Source organism: Lucilia cuprina, chromosome 4, assembly GCF_022045245.1.
Source record: "Lucilia cuprina isolate Lc7/37 chromosome 4, ASM2204524v1, whole genome shotgun sequence".
In the NCBI taxonomy this organism is placed as follows: Eukaryota; Metazoa; Arthropoda; class Insecta; order Diptera; family Calliphoridae; genus Lucilia; species Lucilia cuprina.
Window position 1 is genome coordinate 84,305,849 of NC_060952.1, and position 14,029 is coordinate 84,319,877.

General features: G+C 25.7%; 1 protein-coding gene across 10 annotated transcripts in view; it reads right to left on the reverse strand.

Annotated features, from left to right (window-relative positions):
- Positions 1–14,029, reverse strand: part of LOC111684952 (homeobox protein prospero) — a 135,365-nt gene that overhangs the window by 104,360 nt on the left and 16,976 nt on the right. Inside the window, exons 1-2 of one of the 10 annotated variants that reach the window (XM_046950549.1) lie at positions 5,621–5,777; positions 1,853–1,857 (exon numbers count right to left, since the gene is read on the reverse strand). The exons of 6 other annotated variants lie outside the window; for them this stretch is intronic. The gene's annotated coding sequence lies outside the window, so the exon portion shown is untranslated. Of the gene's footprint in view, positions 1–460; positions 1,781–1,852; positions 1,858–5,620; positions 5,778–10,822; positions 11,144–14,029 lie in introns of those variants that run through there. 3 more of the 10 variants (XM_046950551.1, XM_046950553.1, XM_046950548.1) reach the window with 3 other exon arrangements.

Genomic DNA, 14,029 nt, shown 5'->3' on the forward strand with positions numbered 1-14,029 from the left:
TAACTGAACTAGAAATGAACTAGAACTGAACTAGAACTGAACTAGAACTGAACTAGAACTGAACTAGAACTGAACTAGAACTGAACTAGAACTGAACTATAAATAGTTATTCTTTTTAAAAATGTTGTAATTATTTGTGTTTAAAAATGTATAGTTAAAAATAAAAAGGTGTATAATATATTTAAATAAAAAGTGTGAACGTATGAATATTTTTAATTGAAGCAATAAAAAAAATATAAAAATTATTTTAGTTAAAAAAAATAGACAAAGTTGTCCTTTTTTTAATTTAAGTTTTAAATAGTTTTTTTTTCTAAATTGTCTATTTGCATTATTGTTTTTTAATAATTCTTTTTTTTACATTTTTTATAATAACATTTATGTGTTTTATTAAGTATTTTTTTTTGTTTCTTTTAAATATTTTAATATAATTTTTCACCAATACCATTTTACGATATTTTACCCTTAAAAATTTTTGTGTTCATTTTTTTCGGTTTGACAAAAAAACGACTTAAAAAGTCTGTTGCTACTTGAACGTGCATATCGTGTAATCATCGTAGACGTTGTTGTTGTTGTTGTTGTCGTAGTAGAAATTGTTGTTGTTCATGTTGTTGAAGTTGCATTGTTGCAAGTAATGCGTGTATGTTGGGCTTTTTGATATTACATATTTATTTAATTTTTAGAGGAGATTTTGATGCATGCGTTATACATTGCTGGAGGTAGATTTAAGTGTTTTTGTTGCGATGTGTTGCAGCACATTACTGCTGCAACACTAGATGTATAAAAAAGAAAACATATGCTTCATACTCTTTAGCATATTACAAGGACAACATACAAGCAAAAGCCAGAGCAACACCAACATCAACACAACAGGAGAACAGCAACAGATTCCAACCAACCAACCATTCCAGCCATTTATGTCTGCACCCACACGTCCTACAAACTCCACCACCTCCTCTTTTTGTATTTTTCCAAGAACGGTGACAACAACAGCAACATTCAAACGAATGGAAAAAAATATGAAATCAAATATTGCATACAACAATAAAAAAAGTGCAAAATAAAACTCATAAAATTATTTTGTTTTCGTTTATTCCCACTGTACGAGCATGTTGTTATAAAGTAGTAGTTGCTGCTGTTGTTGTTGCTATAGTAGTAATATTGTTATTGTATTATTGTGGGGGTTTTCATGTGGAGCATAGGATGGTCGTGGTCTGGTGGCAGGCAATTGTTGTAGTTTTGATAGCAGCAGCAAATGTAGAAGCACATGTAAGGTGCATGATGATGATAATAATAAGCCGGCTGTAGACACCATGCTTTTGTATTTGTTTGTTTTCTTCTTTTTTTTTTTGTATATTTATATTTTTGCAATTTTTATTTTGTTACGTTTTCGTAGTGATTTTTTTCGGCTTCGTTTTATTTTTTCTCAATTTTTTTTATTTCTTTTATACGCCTGGGTATTATAGCCGAATTTTCGGTTTTGTTTTTGTTTACGTTAAAAACATATGATTAACAACACTTGCTTATTTCTTATTTTTATTTCAGACATTTTTTTTGTTATTGTAACATTTACGAGAACAAAAAGTAGGAAACAAAAAACAAAAAACGCGGCAACACTATAATATTTGTTTTTTAAATAAAATGCATTTTATTACACAACACTGTTTTAGTTAAATTTTTTATTTGGTTATTATTTTGTTTTGTATAACTGTTATAGTTTTTTTTTTTCATTGTTATAAAGTATTGCCTACTTTTTGGCTTTTTTTATATTATTCGCTTTATTCGTATTCGTTTATTTATTATTTTAAGTTTAAATTAAATAAAAACAAAATTAATAGAAATTGGAAATGCTTACATATTCTGTAAAGAAAGAAGAGGAGATAAAATGATAAATAGTTAAATGTTTTATATATTAAAGCATACTTTTAGGCCAGAAATCAAAACTATATACAAATCAACTAAAACGTTTTATATCAATATATTTATAGAACTAAATCGACTGGATATAGTTTTGGAAACACAAAAGTATGCTTTTTGGTAAACACATGTTTTAAACAAAATTTTACTTTTTTTATTTCATTTGAAAAATTCACTATAAAATATTAATCTTAATGTCATAAAGGAGTTTAATCTTAAATTAAAGCGGACTTTATATGTGAATCTGTCTTTTGTATTTTTACTGAATTATGCAAAAAATGTTATAGATTTAATTTATATATAATTTTAGAGATATATCAATATTAATCATACGCCATGAGATAAGCATTTCTATAAGTTTGTCATTTATACGACACATTCATAAGAGAAACATTTATCATAGGTAAACGGGTGGGTGAGGCCAATTAATAATACCAATTAATACCAATTCATTTCCAATGTTTAGTCCCATAGCCACTCCTCTGTGAGGTATCTGTTGTTTTCGTTATCAGCATTAAACTTATCCCATAATAATGACTTTATCATGCATCAGTCTTTTAAACGCCACTTACTCTTCCCGCGAATTTGGCTTTAAACCACGTGGACGTGGATCCCGAAGGAACCTCAACCAACTGATCAGCCAGGACATAGTCCTGCGGGCAACTGGCCACTCGTAGTACCAGATTATGCGGTGCTCTCGTCTGACCTCTGTCAATCTATGTAAGGACTAAGCCAAACAGTAGACTGTAACCAATTTTTCAGTCCCGGCCAGACTGGAGGATTGCAATAACACCAAGGCGGAGATCTCGCCAAGGTAAAATGCCCACAGGGGGATATTCTATATGTGAATATAAAAAGTTGCTCAAATACAATTTTAGGATGTTTAAGTTTTAAATTTATATATAATTTTAGTAAAATATCAATATTAATCATACGCCATGGGTTATGCTGTTCTATAAGTCTGTCTGTCTTTCCGTTTGAAATCTTTGCAAATAGCACTGTCAATTTATCTATGTCTGTTAGTCTGTCTGTATGTTATACAGACTTTAAATCAAAATCCAAATATAACATTCTTAACATGGCATAAAAAGAAAGGCCCTTGCACAATAGGACCGATACAGGTCTAGTTGTCTTTCTTTGTATTATTTTATATATTTTCATTTAAGGATGACAAAACAAAGGATTTTTTCTGTGTTCATGTGTTTTGTAGCTTTACAATGGTATAAACCACTTTATGTTTTCATTCTATTATAATTAAATTATGTCGGTTTTAATAAGATATTTACACAATCGTAAAATCTCAAGGAACTTTGTATTCTTTGATCCAGATCACCAAATATTAACAACAAATTTTGATTCGATTAAACTTTAATTTCAGTTGGAAACATTTTCCTTCATACATACATACCGTGGTCATCCTAATATACGTACTTCCTCCTTTCAATCTTAATATCTCAATGATCGCGTCAGGGACTTAAAATATTTTTCTAATAACTTTCTTGCACAAAAGTACTTAAGATTCTAGAATAGCCTTAATTGACCTGGTAAAGTTGCTATTAATTCTTGTGGAAGGAGTACGGATAATATGGTTGGTATTTTGCAGCTGCTTCTCAAAGCTGTTGTTAATCTTAGAAAATTTTTATTAAATTTCGTACACAAAGTACCAAAGATATACTCTTCACTAAAGCTTCCTTAGAACTGGTTCAGTGAGTAACAAATATAAATCAAGGATTAATAGTTCCTGAACTGATATATAGAACGAGCATCGTTTTCATATCGAAACTGTTTCTAAAGATGACAAAAAGTACAATTGCAGGATATAGCCATTATAAATCTCCATAAAATATCGACAAGAAAAATATTATTTGTTTTTCAGAGACACTTCTCACTAAAGCCTTTTCCTTAGAACTGATTCAGTGACAATATTAAATAAAAATCAAAGATTAATAGTTTTTTTTTGAACTGTAACATAGATTCCTTAACAGTTCAAGTTTTAATGGTGACAATTGTGAAAAAAACTTTTCAACACCAAAAAAAAGTTCAATAGAAATTTCACTAAAATTATCGCAGAGAAAAGTATAATGTTTTCGTAGAAGCTTTAGAACTGTTTGAGTGAGTGACACATTTTGAAAAAGAATTCAAAACCGATATATGGAACGAGTTTCGAATCAATAACCGAATCAGGCGGCAAATTCGGGCATTCACAAGTGATCAAAATCTTATAACAATTTGTAAAAAACAATTTTGTCAAAATTTCGTTCGTTTACAAAAAAAAGTGACAATTCAGTGACAAAAATTTTTTAACACCGAAGATACTAAGACAGCAGGATAAAGCCATTCATTAAAAAGATTTAGTGTACTTTTTTCTGGATTTTTTTTTATAAAAAATTCGTAAAATTTTGAATAAATACAATTTTTTAAAGTATCTGAACCTGGTCTTTAATATTGTTTTTTTTTTAAAGTCCTGAAGGTAAATATTTAAACACTTTTTATATGAAAATATATTTTAAACATTTTAAATTCTTATTAACACTCTAAAATAAAAAGGTTTTATAGAATTTTTTTTCGTTACATATTTTCAATTTAAACATTATTTTCACTTTAACCAAAACTAAGATATTTAAATTTATAACTTTTTTTCTGTTGAAATATTTTACTGCAAAGGCAGTACGCCTTTGATACATAGTTGTAGTTCTGTTTGAACAAAAACATTTAACTTTTTTCAAAGTTTTTTAAATTTAATAATAATCAATTAAATTTCAATTTTGTTTTAAAATCTTTATAAAACAAAATTCACTGCTTAAAACTTATGGTTCAAGGCGTATGATTAATATTAATAATTTCTATAGTTAAAGGTGTATGATTAATATTAATTATTTAAACAGTCGAAGGCGTATGATTAATATTAATAATTAAATTTTATAAAATTCAATTAAATATTAATTTTGTTTTAAAATTTTTTCTAAAACAAAATTCACTGCTTAAAACTTGTAGTTAAAGGCGTATGATTAATATTAATAATTTTTATAGTTGAAGGCGTATGTTTAATATTAATTATTTAAATAGTCGAAGGCGTATGATTAATATTAATAATTGCTGTTTTGTTTAAACAAAATCTTTGAACTTGTAGCAATATAATAGCAAAAGATTTTCTTTGAAATTTAATAAAATTTCATTTAAATTTTAATTTTGTTTTCAAATTGTTTGAAACAAAAGTCACTGCTTAAGGATTTTAGTTAAAGGCATATGAATAATATTAATAATTTGATTAATATTAATAATTTGAATAGTTGTAGGCGTATGATTAATATTAATTATTTGAATAGTTGATTGCGTATGATTAATATTTTATTGCATTTTAATAAAATTTTTTAAATATTCTTTAAAAATTTTTGTAATTTAAGTTAAATTATTTAGAAATAAATTATTATTTTGCAAAAATTATTTAAAAATTTAATTGAAATTATTTGCTTTTTATAAAAAAATTTAAAAACTTTTTTTTATTAAAGAAAAATTTTATAAATTATTAATTTTAAGTTTATATTTTTTGTATTTTATTAAATTATCTTGCAAATATTTTATAAGAAATGTTATATTTTTTTTAATTTATTTTATTTAATTTTATTTTTATTTAATTTTGTTTTAATTTTTTTATAAACAATTACACTTTAAATTATATTTATAATTATTTAATAATTAATTATACCATCAAGATATTATAACGAGTATTTAGTTAACCGTTAAAGCCATTTAAATAATTGTAGAATTAATTTCGTTTAAAAACAAATTTTATTTTTTTTTTCTTTTGTCATAACTAATAAAATGTTTACACAATTTTTTTTGCCTTTAAATTTAAAAACAATTTTTTTCGATTTTTTCAATCTTTAATTTTCAGTTAGATTATATATATATTTTATTGGTGAATGTGTTGTTGTTAAATATTAAGATTAAAGCGCGTAAACACGTAACGTAAGGTTCGCTTGACCTAAGATGAATAACTCTTAAGATGTTTAAGACATGTACTTTTATTTTGAATATATATATAAATATATATAATTTTTTTATATATATAATATATTTATATATGTATATATACATATATAAGTAGAAGTATAGAAAGAAAAGTGTATACACTTTCTTCTGCCTGCTTGTTTTTTTGGAATTTATTTTTTTTTGTTTTTGCTAAAAAATATTCTATATGTTTTAGTATTAAGAGAGTAAAATAATTTTTGTTGTTGTTGTTATTTTTTTTTAAATATATTTGATTTAAATAATATATGTATATATATTTATATATATTATATATATATAAAAAACTATATATATATATATATGAAAATTACGAGAACTCACGCCAAAAGTAGTCGAAGCTAAACTAAACCTAAATAAATGTCTAATGGTCACAATGAGTCTTCTACGTTGTATGTCGGTGTCTTGTATTTGGTCTTGGTCTTTTACTTAGGGTTTTCTGCTGCTCTTCTAGTTGTTGTAGTTTAACGTTGTGCAAAAATATTAAAAAAAAACATACACATACACACACACATGTATAAGCAAACAAATTGTGAGGAAACACATATACAGTTAAACAAGTATTTAAAATACGTTGGCACATTTACTGGTAAGCTGACAACAACAACAACTAAACACAAAATACCAGAATAATAAGACAAAAAGGCAACCAAGCAAGTGAGTGAGTCAGTCTGCTAGCCAGTAAGGCATTCATACAAATAGCTAGAACACAGGCAGTAAAAGCTTAAGGGTCTAAACAGTAGGAAGGGGGATCAAGTAAGAGTCCTGCCAACCTAAAGTCTTATAAATGTGCAACACACAAACAGTGGGTGTTAGGGTGGTACAAAAAGATACTTTGAGTTTAGTCAGAGCAAATAAGAAACATCTCATCATAAGGTTGCCTCTGTGTAACTATATTGTTCAAAATACGTATATAATTTTTGGTGAGCATAAAATATAACATTAAACTCGGCAGCAGCAATTGCTGCAGCAGCAGCAGCATCTTTCTCATTTTGAGCTTTAGTTTATTATAATATTTTCTATAATATTAAATAAATTCACTCGTCTTACAACAACTAAACTAACGACAACAGCAACAACAAAAACTTGTTAAAATAGATATAAATATGCCACAAAAATACTTGCAGTTAGCAGCATACTACATCTTTAGAGGAAAAACCTAAAAACAATTTCCAACCCAACTCTTATACTTAGACACACACACACACACATATATACATAAGCTAACAAACTTACTCTTAGAGTTTTAAGCATACAACAGTAAGAACACCAACAACAAAGACAAAATTATCTATTTCTATATATATATATATATATTATATACACAATATATTTAAATATATACATTTACAAATATGTATATATATATACATACAAACATATAATAAAAAGCATATAATTTTCTATACAAGTCTTAGTATATATAGAAAATAATTTCATACTTTTTACTCTATGTGTAAGAGTGTCTGTCCGTCCGTCCGTCTGTGTGTGTGTGCGGTAAGGAAATACAAGTATATAATGCGCAGTTGTATAAAAAACAAGACAGACACACACACACACACTCTCATAGCCAAGGAAATCTTCATTCATACAACAACAGTTATAAAATATAAAACACGAAGACGTTACGATTCTCTACGAAGTAGGGGACAAGTATAAAGCAACCAAAAAAAAAACTAAAAGGACATTTGCCTGGCAAGACTTTGAGCAAGAGCAAGAAACTACTTCGAGTTTACGTTTCTAACATTACAATCACAATGTTTGTGAGCAAGTAAGTCGGTATTTTTGGTTTTTTTTTCATGTGAATGTTCGTGTGTAATGTTACAAAACCTTAAGCAAAAATAAATGTCTATATGTATGTGTTTGTGTGTTGTAATGGTGTTATTTTATAATTTTCTTGCTCATAATGTTGGTGTTAAATACTCGCAGCAGTTGCAGCAGCAACTGAACCAGGAGTAAAAGATAAAATACAATATTAGAGAGGAAATGTTATTTTTTATTTTTTTTTTTTTTTTTTGAAAGGAGCAACACAAAAAGGAAACGGATGTAAGTTAAAATGGAGAATTTGTTATAAGAAATAAGGGAAAACTAATTTTTGCTAATTTCTTTGTAGATAATTTTATTAAATTAAGTGTTACTTTTTTTCAAAGGAATTTTTAGCAACATAAATTGTTATAAAAGGAAATTGTAAAAAAAAAATTATATTAATAATAAGTAAAAATCAAAGCATACAGTAAGGGTTGTCAATAAGATCAATATTTTAAAATGGAAATAGTACAATATCACACTCGCTCATTAGTTTTTCTTTTTAACAAAAAAATTGTTAAAAAGGAAAATAAAAAAGGTTCAAAATAAGTAGAACTTAAAACATACATAGAGGGGCTCTCAAAAAATCTTTTTTTTTACAAAAATTTTAAACAGTTTATGATTAAGCAACTACTTACATTGTAAGCGTCTTATTCATAAACTTTTATCAAAGGTTTATAAATCAAATTTTTAAATAAAATTTGTTCAATAAACCTTTGTTAAATGTTTATGTATAAGACAGTAAATCTTTTAAATGGATAGGTGTATATATAAAAGGTAAAGGAAATTAAATAAAAATACTGAAATCTAAAGCATACTTGAAGGGGCTCTCTAAAAAAAACTACATTTTTAACAAATTTCGATATAAGTTCGGAATCTATAGCTCATTTGCATCAATAGGATTAGAAATTGAAAATAACAAGAGTCATGAAAAAGTTGCAAAAAACAGATACTTTTATAGAATCGAAAACATATTTTTTTATTAATTTTCAAAAACAAACAATCAAAACTTTAGAGCAAAAAAAGCAATTATAAAAACCGAAAGTAAATAAACTAGAGTTATACGTTTAAAAGATAAAGAAGGAAACATTTAAGTTTGACTTGTCATAACCGATTTTTTTTCAAGGTTATGGTCAATGAGTTCCATTGGTTCCAAAAGTGAGAATATCAGCACAGAATACACGGATAGTTTAGATTATCTGAAAAAGTTTGACAACTAAGAATTTGAGGCATATATCCACTGTTAAAATTAACAAAATTTAACGAAATCATTGAGAACTTCTAAAGCAGCAATTTGAAAACGTTTGTTAAGTTCATTGCAACTACCACAACTAGAATATTCAAAGATCGTATGTAAAGCCCAAACAGACCAAAGGATATTTAACTTTGTTACAATGTCAAATAACCTTTGGCGCTAAAGTAGTTTTGTGTATTGACAAGACCAAAAGGAAACAATATATATATTAAGGACACATCATAGCATTGTGCAACTGTTCTAAATGCAAGTGATTCGTTTGAGTGCAACCATGTATGAAAGCATACTTCTCTATCAGATTCCGATCGGTCACATGTTGTAATAGCTGTAGTAACAAGTGGCAGGAATGTTTTGTCTCTTCCGCTTTAAAATTCAACTATAATTAGTTCTTGATTGAGGTATACTTAAGTTATTCTGTGTAATTCAAAATTTCTTCTAACTCGTTCTTATTCTTAAAAATGTGCAGATCTTTTGGTGCGCAAAACATATGTCGTCGAAAAGATTGAACAAATTCATGGACAAACAACAAAGGTCAATGATTTTTAATAAATCAATATTGTAAAAATATTTTAAAATGAAATTTTATAAAGAAAATCTATTGTTTAAGTCACAATCGGTGTTATACGATATACGATATATCGTAGTACCTATGTCGTTTTTATTTTTAATTAATTTTTGTTTCAAAAAATGTTATTTAAAGTTTTTTTTTATGAAACTCTCACTTTATACTCTTTACAAAAACAAAATACTGTCATCAGATTTCTTTAAGGAATCATTTTTTTGAGATTTTTTTTTATACTTTTAATGCTGAAAACTATTTGTTTTCTTAGAATTAGAAAATTTTTTAAATGAAAACAACAGAAACATTAAGACATTTTAAATAAGTAGTATTAAATAAGGCGGCATATGATAAATATTTATTCCTATTTTTATTATCAACATAAAATATGCAAAATTGGCTGCAATCTGGTGGCGTATGATTAACATTTTTGAGCATTTTTGTTAACTCCTTAAAATATGCAATACAAACAGTATTTAAAAAAAATTTCAAGTAATTTATAGAAAGTTTAACCTGTTGGCGTATGAGTAATATATTAAGCAATAGAAGTTGTAAAAATTTCAAAAAAAAAAAAAAATTATTTTAAAAATTAAATTTATTAAAAAAAATTATTTTGAAAATTTAATTCATTAAAAAATTAAAGGAAAATTTAATGGAGCCAATGAGCATTTATTAAAACAGATAATGTTTTTGTTATTGTATGACTTATGTTATTGTCAGAGCAACAATTTCTTTATATCTTAAATTTTTTTTTAAAAAAATTTAAAATTCTTTCTTTTATATTTTAATTATTTAAAATTCAACTTAATTGCCTTAATAAAAAGATTAGATTATATTGAAAAAATTTTATAACAAAAACTAGAGTATTTTACTTAAGTAACTTTATATCTGGTGGCGTATGATTAATATTTTTAAGTTAAAGTAAACATAATGAAAAGTTCAAATAAATTTTTTAAATTTTAAAAATTATATTAGAAAAGCAAAGCATAATCACAAATTAACAATTTTTAATAAAAAAAATATTAAAAATTAAAAAAAGTAATTAATTTTTTTTAAAGAAAAAACCTGCTGTTTTTTTTTTAAAATTTTTCTCTGTAAAATTAAGATTATTCATTTAAAATTCAAATATTTTAAAAATGTAGTAAAACTACTTATTATATATATTGCATTACTAATTAATAAAATTATTAAAAATTTTCCAAAATATTTTTTTTTTATTTTTTTTTAAATTTTATAATTTATTATGAAAAATTATTCACCGTAAAGCGCGCGTAAATTGTATTTGTTTGGTTTTCTTTTGATATATTTTTGTTGTTTTAGTTTTAGATTTTTCGTTTATATTTCACATATCGGTTTATTCTTCTTTCTTTTTTTTTTCTTTGTTCTATTTTATTCGTTACAACAACATGCTGGGCATGTTACACAAAATATACTGATTTTATGTTTTATTCCCCCTTTTAAGATCAAACTTCTATTTTCTTTGCTTTTTCTGACTTTAGAAACATGTGTTCATATGTTGTATGTTGCAAATTGTTTGCATAATGTTGGAGTCTCACAAGCTAAAGTTTTTTCTATACTCTTTAAGACAAATTGTTTGCATATTTTAAGGAGATTTAAGGAGAAGTAGCAAAATTATGAGAATAACAAAAGAGAGTTTAATAAAAAAGAGTTATAAAATTAATTTTTTTTTTTATCACAATTTAAAGAATTTACTATAAAAGCAATATTTTAAAATAAGGAAAAAAATATGAATTTTTTTAGAAAATTAGATTTTGTTTTATATATTCTGTTCTTTTGAAATAATGTGTAAATAATGAGCAAATAATAAAACAAAATACAATTTCTTTAAAAGAAAACCATAAACATGGAAATACCCATATAACATCATAACGGCAGCCATCGTTAAGTGTTGCCTACATTTAGGATTTAATTGGATTTTTTAAAAGAAGCTTTTTTTTGCAAGAAATTTTTTAAGAATTTAATTTATTACTTTTTGACATATATTATATTAAATAAATATAAATAAGTTAATTAAAATTGAATTTGTTGAATTTGTTTTTCGCTCAGATAAGAAAAGATCAATCTTAGACAATTTACAGTCTAATTAAATTTGGTTATTTATAAATACCAAAAACATTTCTAAGGAATAAGTAATATTTTTAATAAAATTATATTTTTTAAACAACATGAAATATTTAACAAAAAAAAATTGTCTATCTTTTAGAAGACCAGCCAGCAGATTGAGGAACATTATTAGGCATTAATAACAAACATTTTTGAAAAGTATGATATATCATACATTAAGAAGGCTAGTAGGAAGACGGACAGACATAAATAGAAAACAAGAAAAAACTATTAAATACTTCTATTGTCTGAGATTAAACCTGTTGGATAAGCTTTTAGTTTGAGTTAAGATAATTCATTTTAAAGTATTCTACATAAATTTTTTAAACAAAATATTTGAAGAAAATCCGTTCAAACAATGACAACAATTTAAAGAAATTTATTATCCATTAAGTTTTATCGAACTTTAACATAGCGTAGAGTAATAAAAATAGAGTAATAAAAATAGAGTAATAAAAATAGATGTATGAGATTCATATTCATATTACTTCATATTGCTCCACCGGTGTTAATCCCCTTTTCGCCAGTCCAGTTATTTAGCAATATAATTCTTGAATACTTTTATCAAAATAGGCTTGACTGACAAGCACTAATGCCAAAAATGGCTTTTGTGATTTGAAATGCAAATTAAAGGAGTTTTGTTTTAATATCATCTAAAAGCAATCTAGTCAGTCCATTCATTTACAAATTAAAAACTTCCAAGGATTCTATTATGATTTATAGAACGTTATAGGCTGCTACATGGGGTGTCCCATAAACAAGTTTTTTTCAAGTTTTACCTCACTAGCAACGTGTAGTACGAGAGAAAATTAAAAAAAAAACTTTTCTACAGTATTTTCGAAAAGTGTAAATTTGTTTACCAAAAAAAAAAAAAAAAAATAAAAAAATTACTTCCTGAGAATGGCTTCAGATGTAATGAATTTGGACTTATCCTATGATAAGTCTGTGTTAAAATCATCACTTCTTTGGGCCTTTTTCAGTACATTCATGGAGAAAATTCTACTTCATTTTCGTTTTTTAGGAATTTCTTGTTTTGCTGGGTTATTGCAGAAAAATAATTCCAATTCAAAGTTATATTTTTTTCAGAGGTTTACTTTCTGCTTATGAATATTTATCAATTTTTATGAAATATGAAAGAAAATTTTTGTTCAAATTTTATTTTAAATTGCTAAGAATACTTGTTAAAATAATTAAGAGATTACTGTTTTGCCAAATAGTTTCTTATCAAAAATTTGTTTTCATTTATTTCTAAGATAGAGAGTAATGAATATAGAACCTCGATTTTCTAGAAATAATTATAATTTTAAATTAAAATAAAACCTAAACACATACTTATACAAACATAAAGAAGCTAATGATATTGTTGTTACTTTTGGAATCTTTTCTATGAATTATCATTATTATTCTTTCCATCGACTTCACAGAGGTGGAAAGAAATATACATGCCTGGTTTTAAGAAGACAACAAAATGTTCATAATTTTTCAATACATTTGTTAACATTTAGATAGAGGATGTGTACAAAAATTTATATTATGACAACGAATTGTTGCAATGTCAATAACGTTGCATTTTCATCTTTGCATAGTGTTGCCCTACGTATATATGTCCTTTGACAAGGGATGTTATTAAAAAATTATAAACACTTTGTCTAGAGCATATGTCGAATAAGGATTTAGTTAGTGGTTCTAACCCTAAGCGCGATATTAGAAGTTTTATTTTATGATAGGTTGACAGCAGGATGTATAGTACATCAAATCCAAAGAAATACACCTAGGCCATTATCGGGTCTGTTGTGCGCTTCTTTTAAGGAAAGGAAAAGTTTTCTTTTAAAGAAATTTTAATTTTAACATTTGTGTACAAATCATTGCAGATGGCATGATAAAAAAACTTCTAAATTAAGCATTGAGTAAAAGAATTTGACAATTTCATTATAACATCACTAGGCACGGTTTCAGAACTGTTCTAAAAAAGTAGTTGTTATATAAAGATTTTTTAAGGATGAATTAAGCAAATTATTCCATAGTAACAATGACGACCTTATACGCCGGTCGATGGAACTAGTTTCGAAATTGAAAATTTCGAACTTAAATTTTTTTTATCTTAAACAGCAAAACTTTATAAATACTGATTATAGTCCGGCATTCTAGAACTAAATTGTTGAGAAATTAATAACATTTTATCAAAACTTGGAAAAAAAGGAACTTTCAAAGAAGCGAAAAAGAAGTAGAATTTACTACATCGAAGTATTGCAGAAGACCAGAAGTAGTGATGATTTTAACACAGGCTTGTCATAGGAGGGATATCCTTTTTTATTTGCTTACAAATTCACTACATTTAAAGT